At 41.3% G+C, this 16,054-nt stretch overlaps 1 long non-coding RNA gene across 1 annotated transcript; it reads left to right on the forward strand.

Annotated features, from left to right (window-relative positions):
- Positions 1-10,841: 10,841 nt before the first annotated feature.
- Positions 10,842-16,031, forward strand: LOC146247055 (uncharacterized). The gene is made up of 3 exons (XR_014732287.1): positions 10,842-10,907; positions 14,476-14,534; positions 15,050-16,031. It is a non-coding gene; the product is annotated as an uncharacterized LOC146247055 (long non-coding RNA).
- The last annotated feature ends 23 nt before the right edge of the window (positions 16,032-16,054 follow it).

The raw sequence follows: 16,054 nt of genomic DNA on the forward strand, positions 1-16,054 counted from the left end.
TTATTCAGATGACAAATGTATATGTATAATGTATTTATTTAACTTATTTTGTTCTGCTGTCCAGTTTTCTACAGAAATTATTGCCCAACAAAAAGGTCTAAAGGCGCGTCTCCACTGCCCACCTGCGTATTTTACTTAAAAAGATTCGATGGAATGTAAACGTACAGTGATTTTAACAAAGATGAGTGAAGAATAATGACCTCCACAGATAATATACAACAATAGATTGATCGAAATGTAGGCTAAAATTATGCCTATAAAAAAACGAAACCCGTAAGTAGAAACTCCAGGCTGTCATTTGTCCTGTCCACTTCCCTGGTGATGGTGTCAGAAGGTCAATTAGGCCTTTGATCATGGTGTTGAGTGGGACACCAGCCTGAAGTGACTAATGCGTGCCTTGCTCAGGACATATTCTCATGCAGTGCTCAATCTTCTGCTGTTTAAAATGCATTCTGTATAAATTATTTTAATTTACAATTACTTGAACTTCAGATTTGTACAACCATGGTCTTTGAGATAATGGTTATTCATTCGACTACTGCTACTATTTGATACTTCTAGTGACAACTGTATATCCTGAATACAGCATTTAGGCTTAATAAAAAACGGAGAACAGACTTTTATGCAACAGAAATTGCAAAATTGTATGTACCAAGAGTGTCTCACTGCAAAAAAAGTGAAATGTCTATGATGAAATTTCCCAGACTGTGACTGCCTCTGGCTATTTCTTTCCCTGCATGCACCTCCCTGGTTGTCCGGAACATGGCTGTAATGGACACCATTGCTGGCAATAGAGCCTTGATCCTTGAAAGGTTCCTAGGTTTAGGTCTACCCTGATCTAGTTCCAGCAAAAACTATGTAGTTTTTTCAAATACAATTTGTACATGTTATGAATTAAGGTGCCTCATTCTCTTACGACTTAAACATACCAGACAATAAACAAGAAGCAAATTATATTATAACAGAATATACATGTGGTGTGGTTAGTTGTGGTAGTTCATGAACATATTTGATATTATATTGGGGATATGCATCTTTTTAAGCTATGTAGGCTTGAAAGAATTGTACAATAAGTTTGACTAAAAGGTTTCTCTGATGTTATGGAACATCTTCAGGGAAAACAGCCCAGAGTATGAGAGAGAGAGAGACAGAGAGACAGCGAAACAGAGAGACAGAGAGACACAGAGGAAGAGAGGGAGAAAGAGAGACTTGATTGAGAAGGCTAAACTGAGGGCAGTCCAAGTCCTTTCTCTGTGTGTGTAGGTGTGTGTATATATATGTTCTATGTGCTGTGCACAGGCTGTGTGTCTATGTGTACTACATTTAAGTGTGTAAATGCTTTGGAATGTGTGTGCATTTTGTGTTGCTCATTCCAAGTACTTTTGTAGATTTTCATTACCTGACTACCACTCTTTAATTTGTTAATATCTGCCCGAGTCCTCAGATCAGGAGTCTAGTTACTGTCTTAAATATAGTAACTTGTGAAATCGAAGACTATGGCATTTTACTTGAAGCTGATATTGGCCGTAGGCTGTTCTTGGGGGACATTCAAATAAATCAAACCATATGAACATGATATTGCAGGACTTGATCACTCCAAAAAATATCAATACCCACGTATAAGATTCTTAGTGGGTTTTTTTGTGGTCAAATTACTTTCCCTTTGCAGAATTTTATACATTGAGATTTATATTGGTAATGATTAAACTACATATGTAAACTGTGGATTGTGATTCAACTTGGAAAACATATACTGTATATACTTCTAAAAACACTACCCATATATTCTAATGTCCCTGGATACAGTCCTACAATTTCACTGGAGAACATTGTGTTTTCCTACAAGGGTGTCTATTTACTTTCACAATACTGATTGCTAAAATGGTCAAAGCTAACTGGGAAACAAAGTGATGTGGTCAAAATACAAACCACAATGCCCATCCCTTTCAAAACCCTACACATTAGTCACCACTCATCAGTTTAGTGAGGGGAATGTCGAGAAGAGACACGTCAACATCAGCACTCTTGAACTCCCCCTGCACTGCAACCTCCAGCTAGGACTCCATATTCAGTGCATAAGAGACTGTATTGTTGTTAGCTCATCAAGTTGTTGTAAACATTTTAATCAGTTTAAAGTTTAATCTCTATTGGATTATAATGCCTTTTCCCTTCTCTTCTCCCCACCTGTCCATTTTGTTGATTTAAGAGTTAAAGCATCCTTTTGTTGAGAGTATCATAAAATCAGTCAGTCTATATACTGTACAAGTCTGACAAAAAGTGGGGGTGAGGTATGTAAAAATGTGTCGTATTTGCTTTGGTTTCTTCAGACAGAATGGAGGAATCTGGCAGGAGCCTTAAGCTAAGCATGTCCTGTAAGTAAATAGTGTGGCATTGTGTGTGTGGCTACTTTTATTCCAGGAATGCAACCAGCAAGCACACACCTTATACATTGACCCCCCCCCCCCACTTACACACACACGCACACACACACACACACATAATGCCACACTGTGTCCTTACAGTACCTGATCCTCAACTAAAGCTTATAATGTGTGTGTGTGTGGTGTTTGTTTGTTTGTGGGGTTCCATCTTTGCCTCTGCTCAAAACTGCGTAGAACAACAGAGGAAGAACAACATAAACAAAAAGTTCACCTGAGAGAACACCCATGAACTACTCAGAAACAAACAGAAACACATTCTGAACTGTTAAACGTGTCATGTTTAGGAAATTTATGAGCATGCTATATTTCCCAGATAGTCTTAAAATAGTAGGTCTTGCATATGGCTCACACCTTGTGCATTCCAAATGTATTGGCATACTGTACATGGTCCCACAACAAACATGGTTGTGTACACACACACACACACACACACACAAACACACCCTGTGTGGTCCCTACACCTCCCTGAGAAACACTAAATTCCTGTCCTTACAAGTAGCAGGCTAATTTGCCAAAATGGACAAGGGGGAACCAATGGGAATCACACACGGATTACTGATCAAATTCCAACTGTAATTTTACTTATGAGCTCCAGGGCCAATCTGGATTTGGTCGTGTCATACTAAGGTTTATTTATCAAGAGTTGACCCATAATCAACAGAGGCCTTAGCATTTGCATCATTCATCTCCATTAACATCAGCACTATGTCTGTCTCCACCCACCTTTTATACATGTATGTGGTAATTATCCAACTGGTGGGGTATTGCTTTCAGGGACATCATCAGAGCCACTGAAAGATGTAGACGCTTTCACTCCATTTTGTTTTGTAGTGTTGTGGATAGCTTTGTTTTTCCTTTCAGCAGGCTTCTCACAACATGTGAATATGTGTGTTTACATTGGTGTGCATGAAATCAAACCTAATATCTTTCAGTCTAATTTATGGTGTATTAAAAAAACTTTTATTGAAGTTACGAATAGCCTAAGTCACAAATGTCACCGATAGAGCATTCATTCCAACTTGTGGCTGCCCAGTGCTGTCACTGACACACTATCTGTACTAATAATCCTTCTGAGATTTGTCTTTGCTCCAAAGCAACTAAAAAAGCACTGGCCAGGTTGAACACCCCCACAGAGTCTGTGGCCAACTTTTCTAACACTAACAGGGAGAGCAGGTGACAAAGCAAGTCAAAGGGACGCTCCGTCTGTGGGCCAAATTTATCTTAGGTGCCTAAAGTTTTTGTTTGCCAGGTAGAACTTCTGGGTAGTAGCTAGTGTCAGCTTCTCTCCTTAGGTGGTCTAACCTAGCTAGATCTTTTTGTGAAAAGTACAAATGGCTTGAGTCATCAGACAAGGCCGTTTCAGATGTAAACAAATATCAACAGAGGGGGGTGGTCCTGTTCGACGTGACACTGCTGACAATGAGTCTACGTGGAGCAGTAGCTGTGTGTGGTGGTGTCACACTGGTCGTTTTGACACATTCTTTATTTCATGAGGTATTCTTAGGCTCCTGTGTCCTGTAGTCTTGGAGTGAAGGTACACATTACACAGGATCGACAATAAAAGGGTTGGCTATCATTGAGATATTTTTTGTCTGTCTTTGTTTTCTATATTTTGTTTCATATTTTGTATTTCATTGAAAAAAATACAAAAACAGTGATGTCATTAGAATTCCAATATGGTGCCCCAGGAAACAAGAGATTCAGAGGTCACTCAAGAGGATTTTGTTTTCACTATGCCTGTTTTATATCTGGAGGAAGTTGGAATGGCTTCCAGGGATATTGTGTGCCGTGACCATCGTGTGATAAATCCCCAGAGCACCTTCGGCCATGTTGTACTAAAAGCCTCATTAGGGCAATTCTGGTGGTTTGTGTGAGTAATGACACCATCCCAAAGACCCTGTAACAGACCAAAGCCAACTCAAACAGTATCATGTAACACAGACTCTAAATCCTGTTGTAACAGAAGTCCTGAAAGTTAGACAATGTATGTGGCCAGAATCCAGACCAGAAACCCTGACCGGTCTGTGTTACAGTTAAACCAACGCCTGTCCATGACAGGTCCTGACCAAAATCTTACAGCATCATTTCTAGTATTTTTGTTGGGACCAGATTGTTTTTGCTGGAGATTATATATGGTCAGGACATAACTTATGATTCACAGTGAATCACAGTCATCAATGTTTGAGTCAGTTATGGTCCAAGGAATCCAACATGTCCAACAACTGAATGAACGAGCTGGACATGAGTAATCTCCTCACCCTTTGAATTGCATTGTTTCCTGGTGCAGTATTGAAAAAACACATGCTGGTCTCTGCTATAGTTTTAGAGAGCACTAGCGAAATAATCCACCATAGCACAGTGATGTAAAACATTAAATATTGTTTTAAGTATCGGAGGCGCCGTTCTGCCCGCCCTGGTTGCTATACGGCAGGCACCATGCCAGTGGGTTTATTGGCACTGCCCTCGTAAAAGAGAGCATGTCCACGCTGAGGGAACAATGCATGAGTCAGGGGCCAATCAGGGCTCGCTGTTGAGAGACAGGAGGAGGCTGGGATACCCTGGACATCTGGGAGTACTCACTGGCGGATGACCCCCCCACCCCCCACCAGCACACGGAGACATACTGTGTACAGCTTACAGGAGCGTATGTGCACACACATATCATTTCCTATATACAGCATCATGTCTCATGTTGTCAGTAAGAGATATTACTGTGCAGCAAATTTCACATTATTTTACGTAATTCATTTTTACCAACAGTTTTGGAATGTGAATCATTTAGTGCTGAGAAGACTTATCAGACTGAAAGACACTTAGTCACTTCCTGTTTAAGACCAGGTCCTCTCAGTGGAGAGCCTGGGGCCATCAGAAGGTCATTTTGTTCCTCCCCTTCACACGTACAGTTGCGTCCCACTAAAGTATCTGATAGCTTCCTGAATTGAGTTGAAGCGTTTCTTGCCAGAGAGACAAAGGATACTTATAACTCGATTTGCCACATCCATTGTACATTGTCAAGACAAATTATACACATTTTGAAATTAGAAGATCATTATGGCTTGAAATATTTAATTGGGACTATGAGTGTATCTTCCTGTACCCAATATTTGAGCTTATTTTGGAACTTTCTTCTTGTCCTGGGGCTGTAAAGGTGGTGGTGGAACTGATCATAGAGTAAAACCTATCGAGTGACCAATAAAAGGACTTAACTGTACTCTACATTCAAACCTTTCTTACAAACTCTCAGGAATATCTGTGATTCATTCCACAGCAAAAGCCCACATAAATGCCATAGTATTGTGTTCATGAACATCCCTAGGCAGAAAAATCCCTCCAAAACACGGCCTATGGCAAATAGCACATATCAGATTTAATTTAGTATTGAAGGACCGTACCTACTCTGTGACTGAGGGGCTTAGAGAGTTGTGGAGAACCCCGACCCTGAGGGAATCTGAGCGAGTGTGACAAATTGTACTGGATCCCAGGTACGGTTAGTGAGGGCTGTTAACACCATCCACTCTGGACGGTGGTCTGAGCTGCATCCGAGCTGTAAAGCAGCCAACGATTCCATCATCTTTGACACAGGAACCAGCTGGAAGTCTTTGTGTGGCTTGGACAGGGACAACAAGAAAATAAAAAAAGTTACATAAAAAAAAAAATCTGTGGGGGGTGTCATGTTCTGAGAATTCTTTCCCAGGCTATCTCAATTACTTTACAAACCGTTAAGAGTGATGATCACAAAACACTTTCCTTTACACCATTTTCTTTGGTTTTGTGTTCTGTGGCAGGACGCAGGTTTTCTGAACTCTTAATTCAATTTCCTTCTGCTGGTGTTATTGTGGGTATCTCTTGTTTCATTTGAAGCATTCATGTTTTATGGAGTTTTGCTGTATCAGTTTGTAATGTCTTATACCACCATCCTTGTATATTTTTATTAGTTCACATGTGCTAGGTAGCCATGTATATTGTGAGTGATGTGCTACACTGTAATAGAGATTAATTACTTTTCTGACCATAAAAAGCATCTGTATACACTGTTTTAGAGTTAACTGCAGAGTCTTCCAGACTTAATGCAATTCATTAGATTTGCCTTATAGATAGAAATGTTGACATGAACCATGGATTATATCATTATATCATATTAAATCCTATCCACTCAGTAAAAAAAGATGACTTCATCATGAAACTAATAATTCCTTGAATTTAGAGAACTGCTCAAAATCTCAAGCGGTGCAACATCCTTCAATGAAAAACAAGCGAAGCAGGTTCATGCAGGGGACGCGAGACCTAGTGCGACTAGCAAATTGTCATCACGCGTCAGGCACACCCTCCTAATAGGGTGGGGTATATAGCAGGGATCCAAGCTTCTGCATTGCTAGTGCGACACAAATGCTCTCGGCCTCCTGTGGCCCCCACCTCTCCGGCCTCCACCCTTTTGTCTGGTCTTCTTTCTCTTCTTTCTCAGGGGGAATGCTGTTGCTGCTCTCTGCCCGGATGTCGAGACAGAGATGGCGTCTCAGGCGACGGCGTCTCAGCACCATTGGGTCCGGCAGGGAGCCACTGCGAGCACAACCATACGCCAAATCAAACATTACAAGGATATATTGTATTATGTGGAATAAAGTATCGGTCAACAAAACTACTTAGTCCTCCTGCCTGAACCTGGCATACCTCAATCTCATAGAACATTATAACATAGTTATTTCCCATCCACAAGCTGTCAACATGTTCTATTAATCATTTATAACCATTGACTACTTTCTCCCGATCAATCTTAATTGAAAAAGAACACAGACATAAATTGGTTTTTGATTGTGTTATGGCTACACTTGGCCTTTAAGTCATCCTAACAGGTGTAAATATACTCCTAGTCTCCAGTAATATGAGTTTTACGGTATTTTAAGGCACTTGCAGACGCAAACTTTTACGTTTATTACCTGTTGCGTGACCTTGGGGCTGCTGACCCATGGTCATGGTATAATGTGTGTGAATAACAGCCTGCTGGGTTTCCCCACCTGCACTTTGACTTGGGTGCTGAGCAGCTAAACCATGTCACCCCTCTGCCCTGTCCTCTGACTCTGCTTGGTCCTGGTTCTTAATTGACCTCACAGCAAAGAACCCGAATCCTCAATCCATTCAGTAAACGTAAAGGATTCATTTTCACCATATTTTAATCATTTTGTACTTAACTTTATGGAGTTTGGTTCTGCCGTACTTCAAGTGAATCATGCTTCACTGGTTGTTCTCTGTATACTTACTGTAGTTCTATGTGTTGGCTATACTTAGAAGGAATTCAAGCTATGATGTGCTCTGCTGGTAATATACACTCATCACTGCAATTTTTAGGCTTGGCCTGATGGATTACAGTTGTACAGGCAGAACTGGCGATCTTTGCCTTCACTATGAAGATTAAACGGGTTCCTACTCTAAGAAATATACATCAATCAATTGCACAATACACTGTTAAATGTAAACAGCTATAGTCAAAAAGTCTTGTAATTAAGAGACATTGAAATCTGGTGTCTGGAGTTTTAATATGAATCTACATTTGAGTGTGACTATTTACTGAATGCAAATGTTCTGCTAGCTGTGTTCCATTTTATTGTTTACATTGGGTATAAGTTTGTGATGCAGAAACATTATTACTTTTAAGTTTTTCAAACACTGAAATGCCCTGGATTTCAACATTGCTGTCTACTTTTCAAGGTTTCACAGCACAATATTGGTGTTCCAAAGAAGTGGCTAATTACAGGCAGTGACTAAAGCTCTTATCCAGATGCAAATCCAAACTCTTTGATTACTCAAGCGTGACTCTCTAGCCAATTCATAAAGAACTCCATAAACAACTAAAAATCAGTTGATTGATGGTTAATGAGTTCCCAATACCACTTTATTTTGTTAATTATTCTGGCAGCACAAAGGCAAATCATTGTGATCTACCGGTTATAAAACAGAGCAATGAAGATACAGCAGCCATAGTGTGTGTATTGAATTGCCAGACAAGACAGGCAATGTATTTTGGAGAAGAGTGTGAATCTTGAGAACAGATTAATGCCATTAATGGGTGGCCTGTCTACACTACAAAACAGATCAATCCTTTCCCCTACACGAGGTCAAAGGTTAAGTCAATGATAAACACTAAAACAAAGAGACCTGATTCTTCAATCTGTCCCCACTAGCTATAAGGAGTAAGGTCACTTCCTGTTGAAGGGGACAAATGTCACGCACTCCCTGGTTGGATGTCATCTGGCCAATGACTTCTTCAGCATGGGTAACAGGAACGTGGCCCAGGCTCCCAAGGTACTCCCAGTGTCTGGACTTGTCGTTGTCAAGAAACAGCCGCATGTTTGTATAATTCTGACACCAGGATGTTTTCTTTCACCTCCCACCAGACATAAATTACAGCATCGAAAACACAAATAGGACTCTGTTCCTGAGTCCTTAAGAGGCCAACACAGGGTCTATTAAAGTGACTACTGTGGTGACATATGTAATGGTCATGTGATAAGGACAGGAAGAAGGAACGGGTCATAAATGAACGTGTAAGACAAACCGGAGAGTTAAACTGCATTTGTTGTTGTTTTTACTGAAAATTTGTCAAGAGCTATAGGACTAATGAGATTAACATTGGAACAAATGTATTCCTTATTTTTTCATACATTATCTGGCATTCGATCAAATCATCTTCAAATCCATAAATTATTTGTCTGCCATTGTGGAAGTTTTCTTGATCAATCCCTTAAAATCAAACATAATATGTTTTCTGGTGTGAGATTGAATACTTCAAATACTTCAAGAGCCTGTGAGCCCTTCTCCGTGTGCAGTGAGCCCTTCTGCCTGTGCTGTGAGCCCTTCTCCCTGTGCTGTGAGCCCTTCTCCCTGTGCAGTGAGCCCTTCTACCTGTGCTGTGAGTCCTTCTCTCTGTGCTGTGAGCCCTTCTCCCTGTGCAGTGAGCCCTTCTCCCTGTGCTGTGAGCCCTTCTCCCAGTGCAGTGAGCCCTTCTGCCTGTGCTGTGAGCCCTTCTCCCTGTGCTGTGAGCCCTTCTCCCTGTGCAGTGAGCCCTTCTCCCTGTGCTCTGAGCCCTTCTCCCTGTGCAGTGAGCCCTTCTACCTGTGCTGTGAGTCCTTCTCTCTGTGCTGTGAGCCCTTCTCCCTGTGCAGTGAGCCCTTCTCCCTGTGCTGTGAGCCCTTCTCCCAGTGCAGTGAGCCCTTCTGCCTGTGCTGTGAGCCCTTCTCCCTGTGCTGTGAGCCCTTCTCCCTGTGCAGTGAGCCCTTCTCCCTGTGCTCTGAGCCCTTCTCCCTGTGCAGTGAGCCCTTCTACCTGTGCTGTGAGCTCTTCTCTCTGTGCTGTGAGCCCTTCTCTCTGTGCAGTGAGCCCTTCTCCCTGTGCTGTGAACCCTTCTCCCAGTGCAGTGAGCCCTTCTGCCTGTGCTGTGAGCCCTTCTCCCTGTGCTGTGAGCCCTTCTCCCTGTGCAGTGAGCCCCTTTCCCTGTGCAGCGAGCCCTTCTCACTGTGCTGTGAGTCCTTCTGCCTGTGCTGTGAGCCCTTCTCCCTGTGCAGTGAGCCCTTCTCACTGTGCTGTGAGCCCCTCTCCCTGTGCTGTGAGCCCCTCTCCCTGTGCAGTGAGCCCTTCTCACTGTGCTGTGAGCCCCTCTCCCTGTGCAGTGAGCCCTTCTCACTGTGCTGTGAGCCCCTCTCCCTGTGCTGTGTGTCCAATACATCCAGAGCAGATGGGCTGAATGGACATGTGTTGGGGACCAGGCTGAGGACAGCTGCTGTTGAATTCACGGAAATCAAAGCAGTCTGGGGGTAAGTCTCAGTCCTCCTCTGTATCAGGGTTCATTCAGACCAGTCTGAAGCTCAGCACTGAGTGAGGAAAGAAATGTCACGTAGATCTCTCTCTGATATCACATACACTTCACAGGCAAAGAAGGCAGCATACGTGAACATTACCGTGGGATCACTGGGGTGTCAGTTTACCCTCAATATCCGGGATCCAAGCACTGAGGGAGAATGTTCATTGGACAGACAAGGCTTACATGCATACATGTATACATAATGTGTCACACATGCCAATGTGTTGAATTTTGTGTGTGAAGTCATAATGAAACTGAATCTTGCATATCTTTTCCAAGGCAACATAATTGTAATTCTATAACTACTACCTAAAATAACCTAAACAAAACTCAATGGTTTTAACTGTATAACGTTTTTAATAAGACCATCCCGTATCCTTGGGGAAAGTTGAGAAACATTGGCTTTGGTCTCTGTTGGTCACCAAGTGACAATTGTTGCTGTTTTACACACAGGGTGACGCGCACGGTGCCCCCTAGATCCATTAGTTCAACATTGGTGTCATTCCTCACCCTGCCAAGCTATGCTTGTCACTTCTCACAGGAGCAGCTTCAAAACAGCCCCCTAGTCATTGCTTCTCTTCATTGCAAGCACGCTGTGCTGTGTGTGCAGAACGGTATGTAAATGTCTGTATGTTTTATCATTATTTTACTACCAAGCCAGTGTATTTTAACAGCATGGTGGCATCTCCTTACTAAATGCACGCAAAAGAGAAAACAATGAGGCTGGGTCTGAAGAAATCAGTCTGCTTTGTAGAGATAATGTCACACTGCAAAAAGCTTCAGAACTACCACACACTATTCAGTTCCGTCTGATTAAGATAATGGGGTTACCTGACCAACAGGAGGCAGCAGAGTATACAGTATGCGATGTGCATGTATGTGTGTGCATAGTGTAAGCACCTGGGTCTTCCTTGATGCAGTCTGTATTGATTTAACAAAATAACTCTACACAGTGTGCATACAGCAAGGTACTATAGGTCTATGCTCCATGAACTCAGACTGCTCTACCAGGAATATACTGTGGGCAGACTGCCTAGCACAATGTAATTAATTACAGGTGAGCTGAGCAGCCTTAAAGACAATTCAGGATTACATTCTAGAATGCGGTGTCAGACTTTATAATTTCATCTATTGGTGTGAACAGAGAACAGAATCACGTGTCCAAAAATGTGTGCACTGTACTGTAAAAAATAAAAAATAAAAGAAAATAACTGGTAGCAAGGAATAATTTGGTTTGGAAGTAGTTGTTTGTTTTTAGAGTGCTCCCTGCCTGCCTCCCTGCACTGGCCCCTCTCTCCACATTGGCTCTCCATTGTCGTCATAGAGACAACAGCTGTCCGAGGGATGAGAAGGCGTCTTTGAGGGTGCCAGCCAGTCTGCCTGCCTTCAACCAAAGAGGCCCAGGGGCCCCGATCATTCCCTCTAGAAATACACACACAAAACTGAAATACACACACATAGATATTACACAAACTATTGTAGAAGCTAATGCTTGCATGCATGCATACAAACACACACACACACAATACCCACATGCACAAATACACACATGTAAAACACATGTGGATCGACACATGTGGATACAACACTCACATAGCTTTTGAACTATTTGTGTATCATTCTTGTTAGTCAGCTGACTATTGGCTAGATAAACTGTTTACCAGGGTTGATTGAGCTAAACCGAATACCTGTGAAAAGTGATGAATTAACAAGTAGGGCAAACAATATTAGAATTAAATTACTCTCTACTTGGGCTTCCTGCTTTATGATTCTGAAAGTAAGTATGTATTGTTTGCCCAATAGAAATATAGTTTTTGGTACATTTCAAAAACCTTAATAACAAACTCTAAAAAGTCTATATTTTTTACCAATGGAAGTCACACATTGTTCCAAGATAAAATTAACTAAATTTCAATATATAAATATAATATTTATCCACGCAATGCTGGGTATTCTGTGCTTGCAGTTATTGAGTGCACTTTGTCATTCACCACCCAAACCTGTAAAACACTCACACCACCCAACCCTGTAAAACACTCACACCACCCAACCCTGTAAAACACTCACACCACCCAACCCTGTAAAACACTCACACCACCCAACCCTGTAAAACACTCACACCACCCAACTCTGTAAAACACTCACACCACCCAACCCTGTAAAACACTCACACCACCCAACCCTGTAAAACACTCACACCACCCAACCCTGTGCCAGGGTTTAAAAATAGAGAGGGGGTCATTTTTCACTGCGCCCCAAAGGTTGAGAGCAAAGATAAATCAAATGGTCAGAAGAAGAGATAGAAAGGGATAAAATAGATCAGGAAAAATGTTGTCCTCTTCTGGTATTAGCCGGGTCGTTAAAGTAGAGTTGATGGATAGAATCATTGCCATACTTACAGGTTTCGGTATAGAAAAGTTAAACCTTCAACTTTCAGATGAACCTTTACCCTAGAATTTAGATCCATTAGCCCACTGTTTTTGTGGATTTATGACAACAGTGAATGTGATTGACTCATTCCATGTCTCCAAGTAAAGATGTGTTTTGATGCCCAATAGTCAATGTCATCAATATAGAAATAAATGTGTAAATTGTGAACCTGATCAATTGGAAGGTTGGTGCATTTATTGTGACGCCCACTGTTAAAGTCTTGCATCTTGCAACTGTACAACTGCTGCTACAAGTGGTTGTATGGACTCTTCACTAACTATTGTTTGTTTAGCTGACACTGTCAAGTAAGTTTCTTTCCCCAAAAAAATACAAGGTATTCAACATTGTTGTTTATGTTTAAACACAAAGGGTAGATGTTGGAACTCCCTTCTCTAAGAAAAGAAAAAAATGTCAAAAAAAAAAATATCAAACCATAAAAACTTTAATGACATAATTAATTACTGTAATTAGCGTCAGCTATACTTAATTATCTATTTGGATGGGTAACACATCTAGCTCAATATTTCTATACTTACTATTTTTGCACCATAAAGGACAGAAATTACATCGAGAAAAACTTGCATGGGACAGAAGCTCTGACTGGTGTTGAAGTCATATGTTGAGAAAATTTTTAAACTTTATGTTACATAATCCATGCGTTGTCCTTGATTAACCCACCCAGGAATATTTCATCACAGCTACATATCATCTTAAGTTGAAATCAGCATTGCTAAACATGTTTTGAATGTGCAGAACATTTACTGTAAAGCTTGGGCATCACAGACATCTTATTGACAGGGTTTATTGGTTCGGTATTGGAAGCTAAATAAATGCTTTATGCTTGTTCAGTTTTTATTGTTATGATGATAAGATGTAGGGGACCATAACTGTGCATAGTCCATACCAAGTACAACACAGACACATGGTTGGTCTCGCACATGGAAGAGACTTGCATTCCAGAGGCTGTCAGCAGCTTGTGCCAGCCAGACTGAACATCTGCTGTGTTTCACAGTTTTTCAATTGTCGTTTTTTCTTTGTCGGTTAAAGATTGAGCAGTTTAGCCTGTGTAGCTTTCATTTCAAAAGAGCCCAGCTTAAGATCTTTAAAAGTGTTCGCACAGTCTTTTGATACTGATGGTCATAAGAACCTAACTTTGATATCAGAGCTGGCTACACAGTCATGCAAATAGTTGATGCGTCATCGCTAACAAACCTATTCTGATAGGTCAAATTTGTTGTCAATGGCAGCAGTTACCAGGACAAATGTTCAGTCCAAGGGCAAAGATTTGGATTGAATATTGTTGGGAACAACATTTTCAGACTCTTAAAAGGTAAACAGATTAATGACACAAAGAGGGGAATGGGGGAGGTGTGACAGGGTGACACAGGGTGAGTTTCAGTTGGGAGGGGTGGAGCAGCTGTCAAGACATGGGGTTTGAAATGGGCCGTAAATAAATAATAAACAGAGAACAATCAGAGAAACGAGTCAAGATTCATGGTTTTGTTTTAGAGTTAAATAATTAGGAAATTTGAGTTGACAGTTGTGGCAACCCTGGAGCTCAGGGCAAGGTGATTTAGGGGAAGTACTACAGGTTTCCCGCTCCCTGGCCGGCTAACGAGGACCACAGCTGCACCTTGTCAGCCAATCAGGTCAAGCCGCTGCATAAAAGCTGGCCAGTGCAGGTGAACAGGGGAGAGTATGCATTCATGTTGAGAGTGACGAGCAAAGTGCCTTGTTTTCTTCTTTCATCAGGCCTAGAGAGCCATCAATGAGATGGGGGCTGGTCGTGGACCTTTCCCTCCACTGAGGAAGTATTTAATTTTTTTGAACTTTGGTTTTATGTTTTTTGTTTGATAAATGCCCTACCTGGGCTGAACCTGTCCATGGTTGTGTTATTTTCTTAGGTCATACAGGGTCAAAGCCTGAGTGAGCACCCTGGTTACCACACAATGTCACAATGATTAACATAGATTCACTAAGAAAGCATATCATTTTTTTATTAGACCATGGGGAAACCACTGGATGGTATAACTGAAATTAGAGTCAGCATGGAATTGTGATTTGGAATTCAAAGATTAAAAGATGGATGTGGCTCTGACTTTACTTATAATCCCCTCATTTATAGCTTTGAATTCTATACCACATCTACAAATACCCTTTCAAAACTGATTTTAATGTATTTAAATTGAAGTAAAATTGAACTCTAGTCCACTGTCCGTAGTTTTTTGGGGATTTGGGATTTTAAAGGGAAATACATTAATATTGATTAATAACACTTATTTCCCATCTTTCCTCACCCATCCATTTTATATTAACATTTCATCAGCTTTCCTTCATGAGAGTGACTTCACTGGAGAACAAGTTGCTGCAGAGTTTCCACAGCGGGTGCCAGTTTGGTACCTTCAACATTTTGATGACATCAGTGGGTACCACACTTTGGCCCACTTTCCTTGATGTATGACTCAGTGACGTTATTTCTGACCCCCCCTCGTCACCATGGGCCCCTGCCAGAGTCAAATCTCTTCTCATATCGTATCTGCCCTTTCCCGCTCCCGCTCTCCTTGTTGTTTCGGGCAAATGAGGTGACAGATGACATGCATCTGAAGAACGCAGGATTAAACATTGTGGAGAAGCACAGAGAAACACCTAATCCCCCGTATGATCCCCCTTGTCAGAAGAAAAAGATCAAATGACAGCCATACGAGAACATCTTACTAGAAGTCACAAACTAAAACTGTCAGTGATGTTCAGTGTGATCTTAGCTTGAGTTTATGAACAAATAAAGATGGTCTCTCTTTGCAAAGCAAGAAATGTTTCTAAAACAAAGATTGAACATAGAGAAAATTTTGGTGATAAAGCTGACATAGAAGGATTTTCAAGAAAAAAACATACTATCTACTCAAAACTTGAGGTGTTTGAGGTACAGTAGAGGTCTATTTTAGGATGTTTCTATTGAAAGAATTACATTATTTTTCGATACTTACATATTATGACTTGACTCTTTTGTGAATTGGTATGGCTCAATGGTAGGTCATTTAAATGCAGATCAGAAAGTCCCAAGTTTGAATCCCCCCTCTTTGTAGCTTTTGATACAAGTGTTTGCTGATGTAATGGACATGTGCTTCACTATCTCCCCCCAGAGGTTCTCTAGGCATACCACATCTATTTTGAGTTATATTTGGAATGTCTCCTCAGAAACCTGATCATGCTGAATAAGTTGGAGTCAAATAAAACTACCAAATAAATGAGACTACCATCCACTCTCACTGACTAGCACTAAGGGGTTCACGATCAGCAATTTAGGGAAATTATCAATGACATACAAGGAGTC

The sequence above is a fragment of the Hypomesus nipponensis genome, chromosome 19 (genome assembly GCF_054491055.1).
Source record: "Hypomesus nipponensis isolate SF chromosome 19, ASM5449105v1, whole genome shotgun sequence".
NCBI classification, from domain to species: Eukaryota; Metazoa; Chordata; class Actinopteri; order Osmeriformes; family Osmeridae; genus Hypomesus; species Hypomesus nipponensis.